The following is a 25,241-nucleotide window of genomic DNA, read 5'->3' as shown; positions in this document are numbered from 1 at the left end:
GTGTGCGCTATCTCCTGATGTTATTTGGCGTCATTTAGATGTTGCGTGTTAAGTTTCCACACTGATCTTGCTCCTAGGATTTTTCTTGTTGCCAGCTGCAGCTTGCATTTGTAGATACACAGGTCGGAGAAGATCACAGGGCAGACTTCCACGTGTGATACAGAGGCGGCCAACTCCCTGGTACATAAATCCTGTCAAGCCTGCTTCTTCCGCGGTTGTGGAAGTACGTGAATTCTGTTGTGTTTGGGTATAATAGACGCCAAGAGTCACGTAGATTCAGTTTTCTTACGAGTTCCTGCAGCTCTGTGCACAGATTTGGTACCGGGACTTGATCTTCCGGAGCAGACACGCAGTTGAAATCGCCTCCCAGCACAACATTGCTGTTGTTGAGTGGAAGGAGCGCACAAATATCTTCATTGAAGAACTGGCGTCTGGCCCTCTTGTTTTCTGTGCCTGACGGCGCGTAGATGTTGACAAAGTAGGTCCCTGCTATTTTGATCGCTATTCCGCGGCCGTCAGTCAGGGTCTTGATGTCGTCTGTGTCGATTCCATTGCTCACCATTACAGCAGTTCCAGTTCTCGTTCCTGCGTCAATGTTCATGAAGACGTCGAATCCCGGTACTTGTTCCAAGTCCGTGGTGACGACTTCTTGTAACATTGCCACATCGGCAGCTCGGTGCTGCAGGAACTCCGTTAGGGCGTCTATTTTTACAACCGAATTCATTTTATTGACATTGCACGTGATGACGTTATAGCCAGAGCGTTCCTGCATTTAAGCGCTATGTGGAGGCGGGGGTTGAACTTGCTGTGGGCGGTCCGGCCGTAGGACTAGGTCCTCCGGTTCGGTGGTTTGTTTTCGCGCGTTTTCGGGCGAGATGTCCGACGCTTCCCCGTCGGAGGTCTCCATCCTCTCGTCGTTTGAGCTGCTGCTGCGGCTTCGCCGCCTGTTACGCCGCCTTTTGGCTTTGGACGCCGGTTGCGGCTGCTCGTTAGACTCCTTCGGTTCGTCGTCGGACTCCTTCAAGATGCGGGCGAGTTTGGTCACCTGCTTCTTGATGGCGATCTCGCGCGCCTCGGTGTACGAGGTGGCCGTGGACTCTGCGCTGGGCCCGGCCAGCTGGCTGCCGTGAATGACAGCCTCAGCTGACGGCTGGGCGGGCGCGGCGGCGCGCGTGTGACCTTCACCCGCCGGGCGGTGGGGGAGGGGGCGGCCGCCGGCTCGGCCTCCATTGTGGTCTCGTTGTCCGAGTCGGAGCTCAGGTGCCGCTTCTCCCCTGCGCTGACCGCGGCGGCCGCCGCTGGGGCCGGTGTTGCCGGCTGGGCGGCCTCGGCTGGCGCGGCAGGCGCCGCTGCTTCCGCTACGGCAGGCTCGTCGTTGGCGCGCGGGCTCTGGCCCGACAAAATTCCGGCGTAACTTGCCGCCTGCTCCGCTGCGTTGTCCGCGTTTTCGCGCGGCAGCTGAGCCACCCTCTTATGTTTGGGGCAGCTGCTCCTCATGTGTTCAGTCGAACTGCAGATGGAGCACGTCGGTGGTTGTCCGCTATATTGGACAACACCTCTGTGTCCTCCTATTACAATAAACGACGGCACGTGTTTTCGTAGGACCATCCTGACGGACCTAACACCAGAGTCCACTTTATACCGGTGCCCGGTACCCCAGAAGTCTCTCGTTACAGAGAGAACCTCACCGTACAGCTTGAAGTAGCGTGCAACTTCCTCATTTGGCACCTCGAAGGGGAGGTTATACACCTCGCCGTGTCCGGCGTAGGTGATTTTTACATCGCTGACGCGGCCATCTCTGTGTTTAAATTTTCTCACACCACCGCTTACGTTTACAAGCGTCTCGCATCTCACGTCTGTTTTCAACTTCAGAAAGAGGCTAAGCAGCGTGAAATCAAGCTGCAACCCCTCTAATTCGTCCTCCTGAATTTTAAGTTCGTGAAACATCCATTCCTCTATATCGAAAGAGGACGGCCGTTCGTGTTCACGATCAAACGCGCACTGAATCGTCGTACTTGAGCGATTAAACGTTGTCATTTTTTTCGTAGAGCACTCACCAAATCGTTGAAACACGAAACACGATCGCCTACGGCGAAACGGCTACGGCTGGCGCGGCGCGGGAGCCGGCAGGCGGCGGGCGCGGGCGCGGCGCGGTAGGATGTCGGGCGGGGACGGCTCGGCGGCCGGTAATCCTCGACTACCTGGGGCGCACAATAGCCAGCGGCACACCTGTTGCCAGGCGGGCAGCCAACCAAGTACTAACCGGGCCCGATGTTGCTTAACTTCGGTGATCGGACGAGAACCGGTGTCTTCAACATGGTATGGCCGTTGGCGCCCTTATACTGTAGCCGCACGACAGAAGACGCCTCTGCCTCTTCTCCCAACACACACAATCGCCGTTTTCGGTGACACATTTGACGCAGAGCACGTCCTTCCGCAACAGCTGGAGCCTCGAAGGCGGCGCGGAGTGCGCGGCGTCCGGCGTCTCAGAGGCGTCTGCCGAACTGGCGGGCGCGCCGCACCGCCACTTGCGTGAGACACGCGGCTGCTCGGTGCGCCGCCTGTCATTCGTTTCGCTTGGTGCGTGCGGCGTCCGACACTCGCGGGCGACGCATCTTGTTCCCGTTATCCGGCGGGGGGCTGTGCGGGGTGTAGCAGTGTCCTGCTGGAGGGCGCCCCCGGCAGCATCCTCACCTGACACACGCCGCGCGGCGCGCTTCGCATCCACATATTTGCGTGATCCGTGCAGTGCATTCGCACCTGTCCTCTTCCGTCCCGACTTGTCCCGACTTTGCTCGACTGCCGCTCGCTGCCGCTCGGGTTGTGGCCCATATGACAGCACAAGCACGACAAACATCTGCGAGACGGCCGTGGGCCTAACGGGCGTGTCCGAGACGCCGTTTGCGGCCAGTAGACCTGTGCAAAGGTGCGAAAACAGGGACACAAGACACAGGAGGGTCGCCAAAGCATCCATCTCTTCTAGCGACGAAAGATTCATTTTTGTTTACAAGTTTGCAGTCGTACACTGCTGCAAAACAATAAGCCCTGACGTATTTCAGAACATATCTGTCGGTTCATACTTTTCTGTTACCTTCAGGCACTTTTAAGAAATCTTCCTTGGCACATTCTTCTTCGAACTGAGGCCATTAATATCGAATCTTATGTTTATTACAGTCGTTTATTTTCATTTTTTTTTTCTTTGTGGAGTTTTGCACTGCTACGAAACAGTAGGTGGCCCTGACATATTTCAGATCACATCTGTCGATTCGTAGTGTTTCGTTATTTTTAAGGAATTCCTAGCATGTTTAAAATGCTTAAGGAAGCACGTTTGTCACAAAAGAAAGGTAGTATGAAAAGAGGGCTGGCAGGGATAGCGGCGTAAAAAGGTGAAAATGAAGGGGAGCCAACAGCACCCGGTGTTCCCAGGCGGTCACCCATCCAAGTACTAACCGGGCCCGATGTTGCTTAACTTCGGTGATCGGACGAGAACCGGTGTATTTTTTTTTTGTTTTATTTTTTTGTTCTTTTTTTTCTTATTTATTTTTTTTATTTTTTTTATTTTTATCTTTTGTTTTTTTTCGTTTTTTTGTTTTATTCTTATTTTTTTATTTTTTTATCTTTTTTTATAGTTAAGTAAAACTGGAACCTCATCCTATTACTCAGTTACTGTCTTTCTGTAACTTTGTTTATTTTATTACTTTTTTCCAAAGATGGTCTTACGTATACTAGTTTACAGGCTAGCACATAACAAAAATTGACAAATGAATGGAGAGTGGTTATATTTCACCAGCTGACACTAACTATAAATGTAAACTTAATTTTGATAGAACTGCATGTAAGACGCAAGAAAGATCAGTGTAAGTATCACAAAAACTCAATTGCGAACCTGAAGGACAATTGATACAAATAAGAGGGGCTCGGAATCATTTTACAGGTGTTTCGCATACGCATGATGCAATGCAGATGATAAGAAATTAGCAAAATGTTCTTTGTGTTTATTACTATTATTGATCTTAGAATATTCTCCCAAATATGAGTCAAAAAGGTGAACCCATCGTGAATTTGCCGGTCAATGAGGGCGTAAACAGTATGGCCCAACAACCACACAGCAGTATTGTGTTTTGGCCGCGGGAAATATTTGAAATCAGGTACAATGACACTATCAACTGAGACGTGCGCCGGAGTAGTTCGCGTGATGAGAGCCACCATTATCTGGCAAGTCCTCCACACATCGGAAACAGCTTGGCATTGCAGGCGGTGTTCTCTGGTGTCAGGCATGCCACATCTGCTACAGTTGGGGGAGGCAAGAAGCTGAATATCGGCTAAACGCTGATTGGTGGGCAGTGTGTTGTTGACTAGTTTGTACCATAACGCAGACACATCGGACGGCAGAATACTGCTATTAACATTTGACCACACCTGCTTCCAGTTAACAGTGGGTAAGCAGACTTCCAATTTACTAAGGGGGGGTTGTCCCATCAATTCAATATAGAGTTGCCGTGCTGTCCTGTGTGGATTCGTGGCCGTGCGGAGGACGTAGCTTTTATTTAGAATATAGTCTCGTACAAAGGACATACGGTAAGGAATGTTGGCCACCGATACTGGGGCGCTTTCAGATTCTGGCCGATAGATTTCTAGCAGGGATGCTGTCGATCCATCGGGAAAGCCGGCCTGCATTTCAGCGGTGCGGTTGACGAGCAACGCTGCACATTTGCGACTGAAGTCTACTAGCCCGAGTCCTCCATGTGACGGGTCCAAGACACAAACTGCTGCTCGCACTTTAAAAATTTCGTGGCGCCAGAGTAACCAGTATACTGCCTGAAATATAGCGCGTCCTATTTGTTTTGGCACGCTAAGCAACTGCGCCATATACCACGCCTTTGAGAGAATAAAGGAATTGATTAGTTTGACTTTCTGGTGCAAGTTAAGGTGCCGGGTTGCGTGGCATTTGCAGAGGCCCTTAATGGAGTTGAGGATTCTTCTCCAATTTCGTGCTTGCATATGCTGTGGGCACGCAGTTATGTCTAGACCCAATACTTGATGGTCTCTCACTATTCTGTACCATGGGCGGACAATATCGGTGGCTAGCAGACCCAGTGGAAGTAGAACAGTTTTATTAGTATTTATCGCTGCTCCAGACGCACTTTCATACTGATGAAGGGAGGCGCGTATCGAGTCTATGTCTGCTGTGTGGTCAATGAAAGCGCCTACGTCATCTGCGTATGCCACACATTTAAAGGAAGCATTGTGTATTTGTACACCTTTTGACGTCCTGCCTATTGTTCTGAGAAGCGGGTCTATGGCGATCACGAATAAGAACATTGACAGCGGACATCCTTGCCTGACAGAGCGGCAGATAGGGATCGGTTTAGTTTGCCATCCGTTTAATGTGACTATTGATCTTGCTCCCGTGAGAATATTTTCAATAATTTTGATAAATTCGCGGCCGAATCCTATTTTTGTCATGACCTGTAGCAAGTATTTGTGGCTTATGCGATCGAAAGCGTTCGCAAAGTCAATGGATAGAATAGCTGTCGATAATTTATGGACTGCCGTGTGAGCTACTATGTCTCGGTATAAGGACGCTGCGTGGAAAATATTGTGGTGTGTAACTCCGCACGTTTGGTAGGAGCTGATAGTTTTGTTCATGACTGGCTTCATCTTTGCTGCAAGGCACCTTGCAACTATTTTGTAGTCAGTATTGAGTAACGTGATGGGCCGGAAATCTTGGACACGACATGTATGTTGCGTTTTTGGGACGAGCACAACTCGACCTTCCAGAAATTTTGCGGGAATATCGGTGCCACGAATTACTTCATTTACTATGTCGGTGAGTTTTTGCCCAAAGATGTCCCAGTAGACCTGATAGAATTCGGTTGGCAGGCCATCAGGTCCCGGCGACTTTCCTTTAGAGCACGATTGTACAATAGGTTTTGTGTTCTGTACTGTCATCTCTGCTATCAACTGTTCTCGGTCTGCGTTCGAAATGTCAGTCTGCAGGTCGCATAACAAATAATTTAGCGCTACGTCGTCTGTCGCAACGTCTCGAAATAAGTCCGTGTAGTGGGCTGTAATATGTTGGAGAATGTCTGTTTTCCGCGTAAGGCGCTCGCCTGACGCAGTCGTTATCGATTCTACGTGTTTACGCCTTGCCCGTGTTTTTTCACGCGCGAGATGATAGGACGACGGTTCTTCGTCGTCCAGAGCGCACAAGGCGCGACTTCGGACCAAAATTCCTTTTGCCTTTTCGTTATGTATACGGAGAATCTTTGCTTTAATACGATTTAAGCGGAGGCGGAGATTTTCATTTGGTCCGACGGGGGTGTTTAACGCGTCTTTGAGGCATTGTTGGTAAAATTCTGTTGTGCGCTGCGTCCTGAAGGATACCTCCTGGCTATAACATTGAGCAATCATCCTAATTTGCGGCTTTGCGTAGAAGGTCCACCACTCTAGTGCTGAGCTGTAGTTTTTCTCTTTCTGCAGGCAAAGCTGCCATACAGATTGCATTTTCGAGCGGAGACGCCACGTGTCTCGCAGATCTTTGGCGGTCAACAGTTTCACTAATTCAGGACACATAGTAGCCGTACGGTGCTGGTCGGATGAGTGTGTTACACAGTTAAAATCGCCACCGAGAATTATTGGACGTGTGGTATCAAACAAGGGAACTATCTCGTGATTGAAAAATGCTGCGCGCATTCGTCTATTATCTGTCCCTGAGGGGGCGTAAATATTGATAAATCTCATGCTTTGTATATTGCACGCAATTGCGCGTCCGCTCGGCAACGTTTGGACATTGTCTGGCTGTAGGGAATTTTTGTATAAAATCGCGGTACCGCATTTTATATTATTGTTAATGTTATAAATGACATCATATCCATTTATGTTATTGAGGAAGTTTGCGGTAACTTCCTGAAGGAGTATTACGTCGAAACGACTGTAATGTACAAAATCAACTAGGGATAAAATTTTGTGAGCTGCAGAAATCCCGTTTATATTTAAGGTAAGAATAGATAAATCTTTTATTTGCGTATAACAGTCCGGCATTGGAAGTGGGGAAAGAAACAGAGAAACATTAGCTACGGGAGACAGGGTATAAATGGAGATAATTTCATTCTGCGAATGGTTTGTTTTGTATGTGAGGAGTATTGCAACTAATTTTCAACCGAGTTTATACTCAAACATCTTCGGACCAAACAGTACTGCGTTGTTGATCTGAGGGGGGGGGGGGGGGGGGATCATTGTTGGTTTCCATCGGTACGTGCATATGTGGCGAATCGATTTGCTTGGCATGGACGGCACGAATGTCGTCCGTCGGGACGTGGGCTGTGTGCCGAGCACGACACTCGTACATATCGTCTGCTTTCCTTTTAATTGGCGCTGATAATCCAGCCTCAGTTGCGAGCGGTTGTACGCTGATTTCTTTCTCTTGCTTATTTAGAAATTCCCTTAGATGTCGAACAGTTGCGTCGCGCCGGCGATCTGCTTCTGTTTCATGCGACGCAACAGGGACGACTGTCACAGGGCATTGTTGATCGGATTTAGAACTTACATCCGAAATTCCGTTTCCACGTCCGCGTCGATGTTTTCTTGTCGAAGATTTATTCGGTGAATGGTTCACCGATCTCCTACTCGGGGATGGACTGGGGTCTTTACGTGAAACACGCTTTTCTGAGGGGACAGCAGCAGGGCTGCGTCCACTCTCTGAATTTTGCGTGTTGGTCGGAAAAATATCTGATTCAGTATCGTCACTTTTTGGCGGCTCTGGGTGAACGTCAGCCACAACCGTAACGTTTGTCGCATTATTGCGGAGAGAATTTTCTGGAATGACGGCTTTTTCATCAATTTCTGTTATGTCCATGACATTGTCCGTGTTCGCCGGGGTCGCAGCCGATTCGCACGCAGCCTCTGTCACAGGGAGTGACGAGGGTCGAATCGGAGCAACACCCAACGCTACAGACGCATACGAATTTTTCTGCGTTTGTGCGCTATCACCGCCGAGCGGGAGCTGCACAGGGCGACGTCTGTTCGGACAATTTTGTCGAAAATGATCGGTTGCATTGCAGTACGAGCACGTCTGTGGCTGTCCATTGTATGATATAAAAGCCCTGTAACCGCCTATGACAAGAAAGGACGGGATGTGCGGTTTCAGTTCAATAAGAACACTTCTTACTCCGTTGTAAACTTGTAGTCGGAAACCACTACCCCATTTCTCATTCGTCACTGAAAGCACATTCCCATACGGCATGAGACCACGAGCGATCATTTGCGTAGGTATTTCAAAGGGAAGATTGAAAATACGAACTTGACGAATACCGTAACCCGCGTGGCACACGGTCACGTCGCAAACGCTTCCGTCACGATATTTAAACTTGCGTTTTCCACCGTTTTCCTGTACGATCTTTTCGCACATTTCCGCATCATTGAATTTCATAAACAGGGTTCCGGTAATAAAGTCCCACTGGACTCCGTACGTTTCGGTGTCGGTAAGACCGAGTTCGTCAATAATCCAGTCGTGAGCCTCGTATGCCGTAGGGCGTACAGCTTCCTTGTCGAAAATAACGTTCAATGTGTTCGATCTGTTTACGTTTTCCATTTTCAAACCGTTTCTTAACAACTACGCAAAAAATACGCGCAAAAATGAGAAACTCGACAGCGGAACGCAACGCGGCGATGCCAACAGAGCGGCCGCTAGCCGTGTATTCAACATGGTATGGCCGTTGGCGCCCTTGTACTGTAGCCGCACGACAGAAGACGCCTCTGCCTCTTCTCCCAACACACACAATCGCAGTTTTCGGTGACACATTTGACGCAGAGCACGTCCTTCCGCAACAGCTGGAGCCTCGAAGGCGGCGCGTTGTGCGCGTCCGGCGTCTCAGAGGCGTCTGCCGGACTGGCGGGCGCGCCGCGCCGCGCCGCCACTTGCGTGAGACACGCGGCTGCTCGGTGCGCCGCCTGTCATTCGTTTCGCTTGGTGCGTGCGGCGTCCGACACTCGCGGGCGACGCATCTTGTTCCCGTTATCCGGCGGGGGGCTGTGCGGGGTGTAGCAGTGTCCTGCTGGAGGGCGCCCCCGGCAGCTTCCTCACCTGACACACGCCGCGCGGCGCGCTTCGCATCCACATATTTGCGTGATCCGTGCAGTGCATTCGCACCTGTCCCCTTCCGTCCCGACTTGTCCCGACTGCCGCTCGCTGCCGCTCGGGTCGTGGCCCATATGACAGCACAAGCAAGAGAAACATCTGCGAGACGGGCGTGGGCCTAACGGGCGTGTCCGAGAGGTCGTTTGCGGCCAGTAGACCTGTGCAAAGGTGCGAAAACAGGGACACAAGGCACAGGAGGGTCGCCAAAGCATCCATCTCTTCTAGCGACGAAAGATACATTTTTGTTTACAAGTTTGCAGTCGTACACTGCTACAAAACAATAAGCCCTGACGTATTTCAGAACATTTCTGTCGGTTCATACTGTTTTGTTATCTTCAGGCACTTTTAAGAAATCTTCCTTGGCACATTCTTCTTCGAACTGAGGCCATTAATATCGTATCTTATGTTTATTACAGTCGTTTATTTTCTTTTTTTTGTGGAGTTTTGCACTGCTACGAAACAGTAGGTGGCCCTGACTTATTTCAGATCATATCTGTCGATTCGTAGTGTTTCGTTATTTTCAAGGCATTGCTAGCACTTTTAAAATGCTTAAGGAAGCACGTTTGTCACAAAAGGAAGGTAGTATAAAAAGAGGGCCGGCAGGGATAGCGGCGTAAAAAGGAGAAAATGAAGGGGAGCCAACAGCACCTTTTTTTTTGTAACGTTTATAAACTTTTATTTACAATTTTTAACAATTACAGATCTTTACATGAAGTGCTGAGCTTGATTATTGATCGGTTATTTTCATTTGGTCGTTTTCTGTTTTGATTGTTCTTTGAGTAGTCTTTTGGTTGAGTTACAAAACTTTCCACTGAGTGTCCTTCAGCTAAATTTTCACTGTCTGTTGTTTATGTCTTTTTTTAATTACAAAATTACGTTACTTTGATTTTTTCTTAAATTTAGAGTACAAAAAAAGGAAAGTTGTATTCATCTATGGTATTTAAGTGGGCCTATTTTGGCAAGTTTGCTAAAGCGAATATGGAATATACACCAGAGCATCTATGTGGGTAAATTCGTGAAAGCAGGAGATTGTTAATGTATTGGCTAAGGGTGGACGCAACAGTTTACACGGGATTTGGTGCAAAGAATGTCTAATGTTAATATTTTGTTAGTGGCAAAGAGGGATGCTACGTTTAAGCACATGATGGGCCGAAATTTATATACTTATATCTGTATATGTATATATACATACATACATCCAGCACATTAATAAAACACAACAAAACAAGAAATCAAAACACAAAAAAAAGATAAGAGAAAGGAAAAACGTACCTTGAGTGGAGAGAGCGAGAGAAAGAGAGAATCTGAGTGAGAGGCCACATTAATGACATGATTTACACTGTTTGATATTTTGTTGTTTTCTTGGAACACTTCTTTACATGTTTTACATTAAATTTATGGCTGATTATTTCCTTTTGCCTGCTGTATTTGACTATCGGACACTTTTGACTACGAATGGCACACGTAACTTTCACTGTGACACTGCTACACATACACATTTTTACTTTGCGCACATTTTCGCCAACGCTTTCCGCACTGCACCACTCTTGCCGTCGGGTCATTGGAGGGTTCGGTGGGCGACGTCCTCAGCGACTGGGGTTTGGGTGTTGTGGGAGGGCGTCGGTCACGTCGTGTTGAAGGCGTCTCGGAAGGCGGCGTCCAGCGGGACCTGCAGGAAGTTCTGGAAGGTCTCTCGGTACTTGGATCGCTGTTTGGCCCTCCTGTGTTCCTCCCACAGGTCCGTGAGGAACTGCGCCTTGTCGGTCTGCCGTTTGGTGACGATGGCGTGTGCCGTCATGGCGATGATCCACATTGTGGCCAGGCGTTTTGCGTTGGGGAAAGGCTTCGCGTCCGGAACAGTGACAGCTGAGACATGTATCGCCCTCTCGTCGGTTCTGTTGATGTGGGCGATCATTCTTCTCGCTGCCGCCCATATTTCCCCGCTCTCTCTGCAGCCAAAACGATGTTCGATGGTGTCGGTCTGGTTGCAGAGCTCGCAGATTGGGGATTCCCGCATTTTTATGCGTGCCAGTTTTTCGTTTGTCGGCACTGTTTGGTGGATGATTTTGTACCACGTGTCCCTGGCGTGCTCAGGAAGTGTCCGTTCCGAGACATTCTTCCAGACCTGTGGCCAGTCATGGTCTGGAAGTCTCGTCTCTATTTTGGACTTTCTTGCCTTCCCCCTCAGAGCGCTTTAGATGTTTCTCGCCGTTCTTTGTTGTGGGTTGACAACGACCATGGTGATGTAACTCTTGTCGATTGCCATCTGTTTTATGTGCCGCAACTTGAATGGTATGTGCGTAGTGTCTACAGGAGCCTCTTCAGATTCAGGTTTGTATTCGTTGATCAGGCTGGACGTTATACTGTTATTGTTCTGGTTCGCCATTTTCATCGCACGGTGTAGAAGCAGTGCCGCGCATTTCGTCTTTACGTCCGTCAGACCGAGTCCGCGTTCGTCCCTCGACAGGAAGCACGTCGTCTGGGAGACCTTGAAGATTTCCCGCCTCCACAGCAGGTAGTACACCGCGCCTCCTATCGCTCGCGCAATTTCTGTCGGAGCAGATAGTATTTGGGCCATGTACCACGCTTTCGACAGGATCGTTTCGTTTACCAACTGGACTCTTTGGCTCAGCGTCAGGCTCCGGTTCGCGTGTGTTCTCACGAGCCCTCTCGTCGTGTTCAAGACGCTGCGCCAGTTTTGTGCTGCCATTTTCAGAGGGCACTGCTGTAGTTCCACTTCGAGTGCTGTATGGTTGTTTGTCACTAGGTACCACTGTCTCGCTGGTCGCAGTCTGCCGTTGCCTATTGGTAGTAGCACTGTCTTCCTCGGATTCGTTTTGGCACCTGAAGCTCTTTCAAAGGAATCCATGATAGGCTGGATTATTTCTAGTTCGTCCTCGTTTTGAATGAAGATGCCCATGTCGTCGGCATAGGCCATACATGCGATGTTTGTTGCACCCATTGTGTATCCTCCGTCTTCAGCTGTTAGTTTTCGAAGTAGGGGATCAAGAGCTGTTGTGAAAAGATCCATCGATAATGGACATCCTTGCCTGACGGATCTTCCCAGTCTTATTGACTTGGAAGTCCATCCGTTTATTGTTACTTTTGAGGTGGCATTTGTGATGACGTTCCTGATTGTTCTACTGAATTTTGGTCCGAATCCGAGGCGTGCGATGGTTTTCAGCAGGTACCGGTGACTGATCCTGTCGAAAGCCTTGTGGAAATCGACAGAGATTACGGCTGCGGGTCTCCTCGTTGTTGCTGCGTGGGCTATGATGTCCCTGTATGTGCGGACGGCGTCGAAAATGTTCCTGCCAAGCATTGGACAGGTTTGCGATGGGCTAATGGCTTTCTTTAGAGCGACTTTGATGTTTGCAGCCAGGCACTTTGCTGCTATTATGTAGTCTGAATTTAGAACGATTATTGGCCGAAAGTCTTCTATTTAGTTGGCTGCCTTCGTTTTGGGGAGCAGAATCACCGTCCCTTGCAGGAATTTTGAAGGCAATTCTGTCCCGTTCAGAACTTCATTTACTATTTCGGTGAGTATTCCGCCGACTGTGCCCCAGAGCGCAGTGTAGAATTCTGTTGGGATTCCGTCTGCGCCTGGTGCTCTTCCGTTTCTGCTGTCTTTGATGGCGGCTTTCACATCATCTGTGACGTTTTCGTTCAGTAGTGCCCGGTCTGCGTTGGTGAGGATCCGACGGGTTTCTTGCAGGATCCTCGCCATTTCTCCGTCGTCATTTTCTTCTCCTCGGAACAGGTCGTTGAAATGGTCTTCGACGTGGCTCAAGATGTCTTTCTTTGGCGTTAACCTGTTCCCGTCCTTGTCGACGAGTTGCCTTATTTGTTTGCTATTAGCCCTCTGTCTTTCCCTGTGCAGGTGGTGCAGCGTGGCAGGTTCTTCTTCGATTTCGCCGTTTGTCTGGCTACATGCGACGACTCCTCTCATTTTGTCTCTTTTCAGGCTCAGTATACGTGCCTTCAGTCTTCTTATCCGCGGCAGAAACAGTTCGTCATCCGCAGGGGCGTCCATTGCGTCTCGTAGGCAATCTAGTGTAGAAGTCTGCCGTGTTCCTTTTCCAGAAAGCCTTCTCAGCGCTGTGCCTGATCGGTTCCCGTCTTACTTGCGGTTTGGCGTGTTCTACCCACCACTCAATAGTGGTATTGTACTCGCCTCGCCGCTCTCTGCATGCCTGGATCGTGTCGGCAATTTCCTGCTTCAGCTTCCCGTCCGTGAGGTGGCTTGTATTTAGCTTCCACGTTCCTCTTCCTGTTCGAAGCTTGCTTCTCGGTAGACGGAGTTTGCACTGATAGGCACAGTGATCTGAGAAGATCACAGGGCAGACTTCTACTTGTGTCACAGAGGTGGCCATCTCTCTGTTTACGTACACTCTATCGATTCTGCTTATGCCGCGGTTATACAGGTACATGAACACTGTGTGGTTTTGGTGTAGTAGACGCCAGGTGTCTGCTAATTTTAGACGCCTATCTAAATCCTGCAGTTCGGCGCACAAGTTGGGTACCGGGATCTGGTCTTCGGGTGAAATTACGCAGTTGAAGTCACCTGCCAGCACGACGTTGTTGCTGTGAACTAGTAGCTCGCAGATGTCCTCGTTGTAAAATTTGCTCCTGGCACGCTTGTTTTCCGTTCCCGACGGTGCGTAAATGTTTACAAAATCAGTGTCTACCACCTACACCGCTATTCCGCGTCCGTCGGGCATCATTTTCACATCGCCGAATTCGAGGCCGTGCCTGATTAGTGTGGCAATTCCGCAGCGAGTTTCTACGTCGATGTTGCAGATGACTTCGTATCCCGGTACCTGTTCTATAGCCGTCGTGACTACCTCCTGTAACATAGCCACGTTTGCGGCTTTGTGCTGCAGGAAGTCAATTAGTGCGTCTAATTTTAGTGCGACGGTCATTCGGTTCACGTTACACGTAATTACACTGTATACTGAGCCCGGGCCCTGTTGCATTTAATCGCTTTGTGGAGGCGGGTCTGTGGAGTGCTGTGGCCGTTCCGGCCGCAGGACTACGTCCTCTGCCTTAGGGGTTGTAGCCTTTTTGGTTGCGGCTGCCGTATCTGACTCCTCCGCTTCCGATACGTCCATCTTTTCGTCTTTTTCACGGCTGCGACTTCGCCGCTTGCTCCGTCGCTTTTTGGCTTTCCCCGCGGCCGGGACGTCCACGTTGTTTTCTTTGGGCTCGCCTTCTGATTCCTTCAGAATGCGGGCCAGTTTCGTGACTTGCTTTTTGATGGCAAGCTCACGCATTTCGCTGTACGGCGTGGCGGCGTCGGCGGTGGGCCCGGCCTGGGCGGCAAGGCTGTTGGCAGGCGCAGCTGTCGGCTGGGCGGGGGCGCCGACCTCCGCGATCCTCGGCCGCCGCGCGGCGGGCGAGGGGGTGGGGGTCAGGGCTGCGTCGGTCTCCATTGTACCTTCGCCCTCCGAGTCGGAGCTCTGCTGGCGTTTCTCACCCGCGCTACCTGTGACGGCCGGGGCAGGGACCCCGGTGTTCCCAGGCGGTAACCCATCCAAGTACTAACCGGGCCCGATGTTGCTTAACTTCGGTGATCGGACGAGAACCGGTGTATTCAACATGGTATGGCCGTTGGCGCCCTTATACTGTAGCCGCACGACAGAAGGCGCCTCTGCCTCTTCTCCCAACACACACAATCGCGGTTTTCGGTGACACATTTGACGCAGAGCACGTCCTTCCGCAACAACTGGAGCCTCGAAGGCGGCGCGGAGTGCGCGTCCGGCGTCGAGACACGCGGCTGCTCGGTGCGCCGCCTGTCATTCGTTTCGCTTGGTGCGTGCGGCGTCCGACACTCGCGGGCGACGCATCTTGTTCCCGTTATCCGGCGGGGGGCTGTGCGGGGTGTAGCAGTGTCCTGCTGGAGGGCGCCCCCGGCAGCTTCCTCACCTGACACACGCCGCGCGGCGCGCTTCGCATCCACATATTTGCGTGATCCGTGCAGTGCATTCGCACCTGTCCCCTTCCGTCCCGACTTGTCCCGACTGCCGCTCGCTGCCGCTCGGGTCGTGGCCCATATGACAGCACAAGCAAGAGAAACATCTGCGAGACGGGCGTGGGCCTAACGGGCGTGTCCGAGAGGTCGTTTGCGGCCAGTAGACCTGTGCAAAGGTGCGAAAACAGGGACACAAGGCACAGGAGGGTCGCCAAAGCATCCATCTCTTCTAGCGACGAAAGATACATTTTTGTTTACAAGTTTGCAGTCGTACACTGCTACAAAACAATAAGCCCTGACGTATTTCAGAACATTTCTGTCGGTTCATACTGTTTTGTTATCTTCAGGCACTTTTAAGAAATCTTCCTTGGCACATTCTTCTTCGAACTGAGGCCATTAATATCGTATCTTATGTTTATTACAGTCGTTTATTTTCTTTTTTTTGTGGAGTTTTGCACTGCTACGAAACAGTAGGTGGCCCTGACTTATTTCAGATCATATCTGTCGATTCGTAGTGTTTCGTTATTTTCAAGGCATTGCTAGCACTTTTAAAATGCTTAAGGAAGCACGTTTGTCACAAAAGGAAGGTAGTATAAAAAGAGGGCCGGCAGGGATAGCGGCGTAAAAAGGAGAAAATGAAGGGGAGCCAACAGCACCTTTTTTTTTGTAACGTTTATAAACTTTTATTTACAATTTTTAACAATTACAGATCTTTACATGAAGTGCTGAGCTTGATTATTGATCGGTTATTTTCATTTGGTCGTTTTCTGTTTTGATTGTTCTTTGAGTAGTCTTTTGGTTGAGTTACAAAACTTTCCACTGAGTGTCCTTCAGCTAAATTTTCACTGTCTGTTGTTTATGTCTTTTTTTAATTACAAAATTACGTTACTTTGATTTTTTCTTAAATTTAGAGTACAAAAAAAGGAAAGTTGTATTCATCTATGGTATTTAAGTGGGCCTATTTTGGCAAGTTTGCTAAAGCGAATATGGAATATACACCAGAGCATCTATGTGGGTAAATTCGTGAAAGCAGGAGATTGTTAATGTATTGGCTAAGGGTGGACGCAACAGTTTACACGGGATTTGGTGCAAAGAATGTCTAATGTTAATATTTTGTTAGTGGCAAAGAGGGATGCTACGTTTAAGCACATGATGGGCCGAAATTTATATACTTATATCTGTATATGTATATATACATACATACATCCAGCACATTAATAAAACACAACAAAACAAGAAATCAAAACACAAAAAAAAGATAAGAGAAAGGAAAAACGTACCTTGAGTGGAGAGAGCGAGAGAAAGAGAGAATCTGAGTGAGAGGCCACATTAATGACATGATTTACACTGTTTGATATTTTGTTGTTTTCTTGGAACACTTCTTTACATGTTTTACATTAAATTTATGGCTGATTATTTCCTTTTGCCTGCTGTATTTGACTATCGGACACTTTTGACTACGAATGGCACACGTAACTTTCACTGTGACACTGCTACACATACACATTTTTACTTTGCGCACATTTTCGCCAACGCTTTCCGCACTGCACCACTCTTGCCGTCGGGTCATTGGAGGGTTCGGTGGGCGACGTCCTCAGCGACTGGGGTTTGGGTGTTGTGGGAGGGCGTCGGTCACGTCGTGTTGAAGGCGTCTCGGAAGGCGGCGTCCAGCGGGACCTGCAGGAAGTTCTGGAAGGTCTCTCGGTACTTGGATCGCTGTTTGGCCCTCCTGTGTTCCTCCCACAGGTCCGTGAGGAACTGCGCCTTGTCGGTCTGCCGTTTGGTGACGATGGCGTGTGCCGTCATGGCGATGATCCACATTGTGGCCAGGCGTTTTGCGTTGGGGAAAGGCTTCGCGTCCGGAACAGTGACAGCTGAGACATGTATCGCCCTCTCGTCGGTTCTGTTGATGTGGGCGATCATTCTTCTCGCTGCCGCCCATATTTCCCCGCTCTCTCTGCAGCCAAAACGATGTTCGATGGTGTCGGTCTGGTTGCAGAGCTCGCAGATTGGGGATTCCCGCATTTTTATGCGTGCCAGTTTTTCGTTTGTCGGCACTGTTTGGTGGATGATTTTGTACCACGTGTCCCTGGCGTGCTCAGGAAGTGTCCGTTCCGAGACATTCTTCCAGACCTGTGGCCAGTCATGGTCTGGAAGTCTCGTCTCTATTTTGGACTTTCTTGCCTTCCCCCTCAGAGCGCTTTAGATGTTTCTCGCCGTTCTTTGTTGTGGGTTGACAACGACCGTGGTGATGTAACTCTTGTCGATTGCCATCTGTTTTATGTGCCGCAACTTGAATGGTATGTGCGTAGTGTCTACAGGAGCCTCTTCAGATTCAGGTTTGTATTCGTTGATCAGGCTGGACGTTATACTGTTATTGTTCTGGTTCGCCATTTTCATCGCACGGTGTAGAAGCAGTGCCGCGCATTTCGTCTTTACGTCCGTCAGACCGAGTCCGCGTTCGTCCCTCGACAGGAAGCACGTCGTCTGGGAGACCTTGAAGATTTCCCGCCTCCACAGCAGGTAGTACACCGCGCCTCCTATCGCTCGCGCAATTTCTGTCGGAGCAGATAGTATTTGGGCCATGTACCACGCTTTCGACAGGATCGTTTCGTTTACCAACTGGACTCTTTGGCTCAGCGTCAGGCTCCGGTTCGCGTGTGTTCTCACGAGCCCTCTCGTCGTGTTCAAGACGCTGCGCCAGTTTTGTGCTGCCATTTTCAGAGGGCACTGCTGTAGTTCCACTTCGAGTGCTGTATGGTTGTTTGTCACTAGGTACCACTGTCTCGCTGGTCGCAGTCTGCCGTTGCCTATTGGTAGTAGCACTGTCTTCCTCGGATTCGTTTTGGCACCTGAAGCTCTTTCAAAGGAATCCATGATAGGCTGGATTATTTCTAGTTCGTCCTCGTTTTGAATGAAGATGCCCATGTCGTCGGCATAGGCCATACATGCGATGTTTGTTGCACCCATTGTGTATCCTCCGTCTTCAGCTGTTAGTTTTCGAAGTAGGGGATCAAGAGCTGTTGTGAAAAGATCCATCGATAATGGACATCCTTGCCTGACGGATCTTCCCAGTCTTATTGACTTGGAAGTCCATCCGTTTATTGTTACTTTTGAGGTGGCATTTGTGATGACGTTCCTGATTGTTCTACTGAATTTTGGTCCGAATCCGAGGCGTGCGATGGTTTTCAGCAGGTACCGGTGACTGATCCTGTCGAAAGCCTTGTGGAAATCGACAGAGATTACGGCTGCGGGTCTCCTCGTTGTTGCTGCGTGGGCTATGATGTCCCTGTATGTGCGGACGGCGTCGAAAATGTTCCTGCCAAGCATTGGACAGGTTTGCGATGGGCTAATGGCTTTCTTTAGAGCGACTTTGATGTTTGCAGCCAGGCACTTTGCTGCTATTATGTAGTCTGAATTTAGAACGATTATTGGCCGAAAGTCTTCTATTTAGTTGGCTGCCTTCGTTTTGGGGAGCAGAATCACCGTCCCTTGCAGGAATTTTGAAGGCAATTCTGTCCCGTTCAGAACTTCATTTACTATTTCGGTGAGTATTCCGCCGACTGTGCCCCAGAGCGCAGTGTAGAATTCTGTTGGGATTCCGTCTGCGCCTGGTGCTCTTCCGTTTCTGCTGTCTTTGATGGCGGCTTTCACATCATCTGTGACGTTTTCGTTCAGTAGTGCCCGGTCTGCGTTGGTGAGGATCCGACGGGTTTCTTGCAGGATCCTCGCCATTTCTCCGTCGTCATTTTCTTCTCCTCGGAACAGGTCGTTGAAATGGTCTTCGACGTGGCTCAAGATGTCTTTCTTTGGCGTTAACCTGTTCCCGTCCTTGTCGACGAGTTGCCTTATTTGTTTGCTATTAGCCCTCTGTCTTTCCCTGTGCAGGTGGTGCAGCGTGGCAGGTTCTTCTTCGATTTCGCCGTTTGTCTGGCTACATGCGACGACTCCTCTCATTTTGTCTCTTTTCAGGCTCAGTATACGTGCCTTCAGTCTTCTTATCCGCGGCAGAAACAGTTCGTCATCCGCAGGGGCGTCCATTGCGTCTCGTAGGCAATCTAGTGTAGAAGTCTGCCGTGTTCCTTTTCCAGAAAGCCTTCTCAGCGCTGTGCCTGATCGGTTCCCGTCTTACTTGCGGTTTGGCGTGTTCTACCCACCACTCAATAGTGGTATTGTACTCGCCTCGCCGCTCTCTGCATGCCTGGATCGTGTCGGCAATTTCCTGCTTCAGCTTCCCGTCCGTGAGGTGGCTTGTATTTAGCTTCCACGTTCCTCTTCCTGTTCGAAGCTTGCTTCTCGGTAGACGGAGTTTGCACTGATAGGCACAGTGATCTGAGAAGATCACAGGGCAGACTTCTACTTGTGTCACAGAGGTGGCCATCTCTCTGTTTACGTACACTCTATCGATTCTGCTTATGCCGCAGTTATACAGGTACATGAACACTGTGTGGTTTTGGTGTAGTAGACGCCAGGTGTCTGCTAATTTTAGACGCCTATCTAAATCCTGCAGTTCGGCGCACAAGTTGGGTACCGGGATCTGGTCTTCGGGTGAAATTACGCAGTTGAAGTCACCTGCCAGCACGACGTTGTTGCTGTGAACTAGTAGCTCGCAGATGTCCTCGTTGTAAAATTTGCTCCTGGCACGCTTGTTTTCCGTTCCCGACGGTGCGTAAATGTTTACAAAATCAGTGTCTACCACCTACACCGCTATTCCGCGTCCGTCGGGCATCATTTTCACATCGCCGAATTCGAGGCCGTGCCTGATTAGTGTGGCAATTCCGCAGCGAGTTTCTACGTCGATGTTGCAGATGACTTCGTATCCCGGTACCTGTTCTATAGCCGTCGTGACTACCTCCTGTAACATAGCCACGTTTGCGGCTTTGTGCTGCAGGAAGTCAATTAGTGCGTCTAATTTTAGTGCGACGGTCATTCGGTTCACGTTACACGTAATTACACTGTATACTGAGCCCGGGCCCTGTTGCATTTAATCGCTTTGTGGAGGCGGGTCTGTGGAGTGCTGTGGCCGTTCCGGCCGCAGGACTACGTCCTCTGCCTTAGGGGTTGTAGCCTTTTTGGTTGCGGCTGCCGTATCTGACTCCTCCGCTTCCGATACGTCCATCTTTTCGTCTTTTTCACGGCTGAGACTTCGCCGCTTGCTCCGTCGCTTTTTGGCTTTCCCCGCGGCCGGGACGTCCACGTTGTTTTCTTTGGGCTCGCCTTCTGATTCCTTCAGAATGCGGGCCAGTTTCGTGACTTGCTTTTTGATGGCAAGCTCACGCATTTCGCTGTACGGCGTGGCGGCGTCGGCGGTGGGCCCGGCCTGGGCGGCAAGGCTGTTGGCAGGCGCAGCTGTCGGCTGGGCGGGGGCGCCGACCTCCGCGATCCTCGGCCGCCGCGCGGCGGGCGAGGGGGTGGGGGTCAGGGCTGCGTCGGTCTCCATTGTACCTTCGCCCTCCGAGTCGGAGCTCTGCTGGCGTTTCTCACCCGCGCTACCTGTGACGGCCGGGGCAGGGACCCCGGTGTTCCCAGGCGGTAACCCATCCAAGTACTAACCGGGCCCGATGTTGCTTAACTTCGGTGATCGGACGAGAACCGGTGTATTCAACATGGTATGGCCGTTGGCGCCCTTATACTGTAGCCGCACGACAGAAGGCGCCTCTGCCTCTTCTCCCAACACACACAATCGCGGTTTTCGGTGACACATTTGACGCAGAGCACGTCCTTCCGCAACAACTGGAGCCTCGAAGGCGGCGCGGAGTGCGCGTCCGGCGTCGAGACACGCGGCTGCTCGGTGCGCCGCCTGTCATTCGTTTCGCTTGGTGCGTGCGGCGTCCGACACTCGCGGGCGACGCATCTTGTTCCCGTTATCCGGCGGGGGGCTGTGCGGGGTGTAGCAGTGTCCTGCTGGAGGGCGCCCCCGGCAGCTTCCTCACCTGACACACGCCGCGCGGCGCGCTTCGCATCCACATATTTGCGTGATCCGTGCAGTGCATTCGCACCTGTCCCCTTCCGTCCCGACTTGTCCCGACTGCCGCTCGCTGCCGCTCGGGTCGTGGCCCATATGACAGCACAAGCAAGAGAAACATCTGCGAGACGGGCGTGGGCCTAACGGGCGTGTCCGAGAGGTCGTTTGCGGCCAGTAGACCTGTGCAAAGGTGCGAAAACAGGGACACAAGGCACAGGAGGGTCGCCAAAGCATCCATCTCTTCTAGCGACAAAAGATACATTTTTGTTTACAAGTTTGCAGTCGTACACTGCTACAAAACAATAAGCCCTGACGTATTTCAGAACATTTCTGTCGGTTCATACTGTTTTGTTATCTTCAGGCACTTTTAAGAAATCTTCCTTGGCACATTCTTCTTCGAACTGAGGCCATTAATATCGTATCTTATGTTTATTACAGTCGTTTATTTTCTTTTTTTTGTGGAGTTTTGCACTGCTACGAAACAGTAGGTGGCCCTGACTTATTTCAGATCATATCTGTCGATTCGTAGTGTTTCGTTATTTTCAAGGCATTGCTAGCACTTTTAAAATGCTTAAGGAAGCACGTTTGTCACAAAAGGAAGGTAGTATAAAAAGAGGGCCGGCAGGGATAGCGGCGTAAAAAGGAGAAAATGAAGGGGAGCCAACAGCACCTTTTTTTTTGTAACGTTTATAAACTTTTATTTACAATTTTTAACAATTACAGATCTTTACATGAAGTGCTGAGCTTGATTATTGATCGGTTATTTTCATTTTGTCGTTTTCTGTTTTGATTGTTCTTTGAGTAGTCTTTTGGTTGAGTTACAAAACTTTCCACTGAGTGTCCTTCAGCTAAATTTTCACTGTCTGTTGTTTATGTCTTTTTTTAATTACAAAATTACGTTACTTTGATTTTTTCTTAAATTTAGAGTACAAAAAAAGGAAAGTTGTATTCATCTATGGTATTTAAGTGGGCCTATTTTGGCAAGTTTGCTAAAGCGAATATGGAATATACACCAGAGCATCTATGTGGGTAAATTCGTGAAAGCAGGAGATTGTTAATGTATTGGCTAAGGGTGGACGCAACAGTTTACACGGGATTTGGTGCAAAGAATGTCTAATGTTAATATTTTGTTAGTGGCAAAGAGGGATGCTACGTTTAAGCACATGATGGGCCGAAATTTATATACTTATATCTGTATATGTATATATACATACATACATCCAGCACATTAATAAAACACAACAAAACAAGAAATCAAAACACAAAAAAAAGATAAGAGAAAGGAAAAACGTACCTTGAGTGGAGAGAGCGAGAGAAAGAGAGAATCTGAGTGAGAGGCCACATTAATGACATGATTTACACTGTTTGATATTTTGTTGTTTTCTTGGAACACTTCTTTACATGTTTTACATTAAATTTATGGCTGATTATTTCCTTTTGCCTGCTGTATTTGACTATCGGACACTTTTGACTACGAATGGCACACGTAACTTTCACTGTGACACTGCTACACATACACATTTTTACTTTGCGCACATTTTCGCCAACGCTTTCCGCACTGCACCACTCTTGCCGTCGGGTCATTGGAGGGTTCGGTGGGCGACGTCCTCAGCGACTGGGGTTTGGGTGTTGTGGGAGGGCGTCGGTCACGTCGTGTTGAAGGCGTCTCGGAAGGCGGCGTCCAGCGGGACCTGCAGGAAGTTCTGGAAGGTCTCTCGGTACTTGGATCGCTGTTTGGCCCTCCTGTGTTCCTCCCACAGGTCCGTGAGGAACTGCGCCTTGTCGGTCTGCCGTTTGGTGACGATGGCGTGTGCCGTCATGGCGATGATCCACATTGTGGCCAGGCGTTTTGCGTTGGGGAAAGGCTTCGCGTCCGGAACAGTGACAGCTGAGACATGTATCGCCCTCTCGTCGGTTCTGTTGATGTGGGCGATCATTCTTCTCGCTGCCGCCCATATTTCCCCGCTCTCTCTGCAGCCAAAACGATGTTCGATGGTGTCGGTCTGGTTGCAGAGCTCGCAGATTGGGGATTCCCGCATTTTTATGCGTGCCAGTTTTTCGTTTGTCGGCACTGTTTGGTGGATGATTTTGTACCACGTGTCCCTGGCGTGCTCAGGAAGTGTCCGTTCCGAGACATTCTTCCAGACCTGTGGCCAGTCATGGTCTGGAAGTCTCGTCTCTATTTTGGACTTTCTTGCCTTCCCCCTCAGAGCGCTTTAGATGTTTCTCGCCGTTCTTTGTTGTGGGTTGACAACGACCGTGGTGATGTAACTCTTGTCGATTGCCATCTGTTTTATGTGCCGCAACTTGAATGGTATGTGCGTAGTGTCTACAGGAGCCTCTTCAGATTCAGGTTTGTATTCGTTGATCAGGCTGGACGTTATACTGTTATTGTTCTGGTTCGCCATTTTCATCGCACGGTGTAGAAGCAGTGCCGCGCATTTCGTCTTTACGTCCGTCAGACCGAGTCCGCGTTCGTCCCTCGACAGGAAGCACGTCGTCTGGGAGACCTTGAAGATTTCCCGCCTCCACAGCAGGTAGTACACCGCGCCTCCTATCGCTCGCGCAATTTCTGTCGGAGCAGATAGTATTTGGGCCATGTACCACGCTTTCGACAGGATCGTTTCGTTTACCAACTGGACTCTTTGGCTCAGCGTCAGGCTCCGGTTCGCGTGTGTTCTCACGAGCCCTCTCGTCGTGTTCAAGACGCTGCGCCAGTTTTGTGCTGCCATTTTCAGAGGGCACTGCTGTAGTTCCACTTCGAGTGCTGTATGGTTGTTTGTCACTAGGTACCACTGTCTCGCTGGTCGCAGTCTGCCGTTGCCTATTGGTAGTAGCACTGTCTTCCTCGGATTCGTTTTGGCACCTGAAGCTCTTTCAAAGGAATCCATGATAGGCTGGATTATTTCTAGTTCGTCCTCGTTTTGAATGAAGATGCCCATGTCGTCGGCATAGGCCATACATGCGATGTTTGTTGCACCCATTGTGTATCCTCCGTCTTCAGCTGTTAGTTTTCGAAGTAGGGGATCAAGAGCTGTTGTGAAAAGATCCATCGATAATGGACATCCTTGCCTGACGGATCTTCCCAGTCTTATTGACTTGGAAGTCCATCCGTTTATTGTTACTTTTGAGGTGGCATTTGTGATGACGTTCCTGATTGTTCTACTGAATTTTGGTCCGAATCCGAGGCGTGCGATGGTTTTCAGCAGGTACCGGTGACTGATCCTGTCGAAAGCCTTGTGGAAATCGACAGAGATTACGGCTGCGGGTCTCCTCGTTGTTGCTGCGTGGGCTATGATGTCCCTGTATGTGCGGACGGCGTCGAAAATGTTCCTGCCAAGCATTGGACAGGTTTGCGATGGGCTAATGGCTTTCTTTAGAGCGACTTTGATGTTTGCAGCCAGGCACTTTGCTGCTATTATGTAGTCTGAATTTAGAACGATTATTGGCCGAAAGTCTTCTATTTAGTTGGCTGCCTTCGTTTTGGGGAGCAGAATCACCGTCCCTTGCAGGAATTTTGAAGGCAATTCTGTCCCGTTCAGAACTTCATTTACTATTTCGGTGAGTATTCCGCCGACTGTGCCCCAGAGCGCAGTGTAGAATTCTGTTGGGATTCCGTCTGCGCCTGGTGCTCTTCCGTTTCTGCTGTCTTTGATGGCGGCTTTCACATCATCTGTGACGTTTTCGTTCAGTAGTGCCCGGTCTGCGTTGGTGAGGATCCGACGGGTTTCTTGCAGGATCCTCGCCATTTCTCCGTCGTCATTTTCTTCTCCTCGGAACAGGTCGTTGAAATGGTCTTCGACGTGGCTCAAGATGTCTTTCTTTGGCGTTAACCTGTTCCCGTCCTTGTCGACGAGTTGCCTTATTTGTTTGCTATTAGCCCTCTGTCTTTCCCTGTGCAGGTGGTGCAGCGTGGCAGGTTCTTCTTCGATTTCGCCGTTTGTCTGGCTACATGCGACGACTCCTCTCATTTTGTCTCTTTTCAGGCTCAGTATACGTGCCTTCAGTCTTCTTATCCGCGGCAGAAACAGTTCGTCATCCGCAGGGGCGTCCATTGCGTCTCGTAGGCAATCTAGTGTAGAAGTCTGCCGTGTTCCTTTTCCAGAAAGCCTTCTCAGCGCTGTGCCTGATCGGTTCCCGTCTTACTTGCGGTTTGGCGTGTTCTA

At 49.8% G+C, this 25,241-nt stretch overlaps 3 pseudogenes; all 3 read right to left on the bottom strand.

Annotated features, from left to right (window-relative positions):
* Nucleotides 1-2,215: 2,215 nt before the first annotated feature.
* LOC126452599 (5S ribosomal RNA) lies at nt 2,216-2,333 on the bottom strand (annotated as a pseudogene).
* Nucleotides 2,334-14,636: 12,303 nt separating this feature from the next.
* On the bottom strand, nt 14,637-14,754 carry LOC126452592 (5S ribosomal RNA; annotated as a pseudogene).
* A 5,861-nt stretch (nt 14,755-20,615) lies between these two features.
* On the bottom strand, nt 20,616-20,733 carry LOC126452591 (5S ribosomal RNA; annotated as a pseudogene).
* Nucleotides 20,734-25,241: the final 4,508 nt, after the last annotated feature.

This window comes from Schistocerca serialis, unplaced genomic scaffold (assembly GCF_023864345.2).
Source record: "Schistocerca serialis cubense isolate TAMUIC-IGC-003099 unplaced genomic scaffold, iqSchSeri2.2 HiC_scaffold_900, whole genome shotgun sequence".
Lineage (NCBI taxonomy): Eukaryota > Metazoa > Arthropoda > Insecta > Orthoptera > Acrididae > Schistocerca > Schistocerca serialis.
The sequence above is the reverse complement of the archived record's forward strand: the minus strand, read 5'-3'. Positions and strand labels throughout refer to the sequence as shown.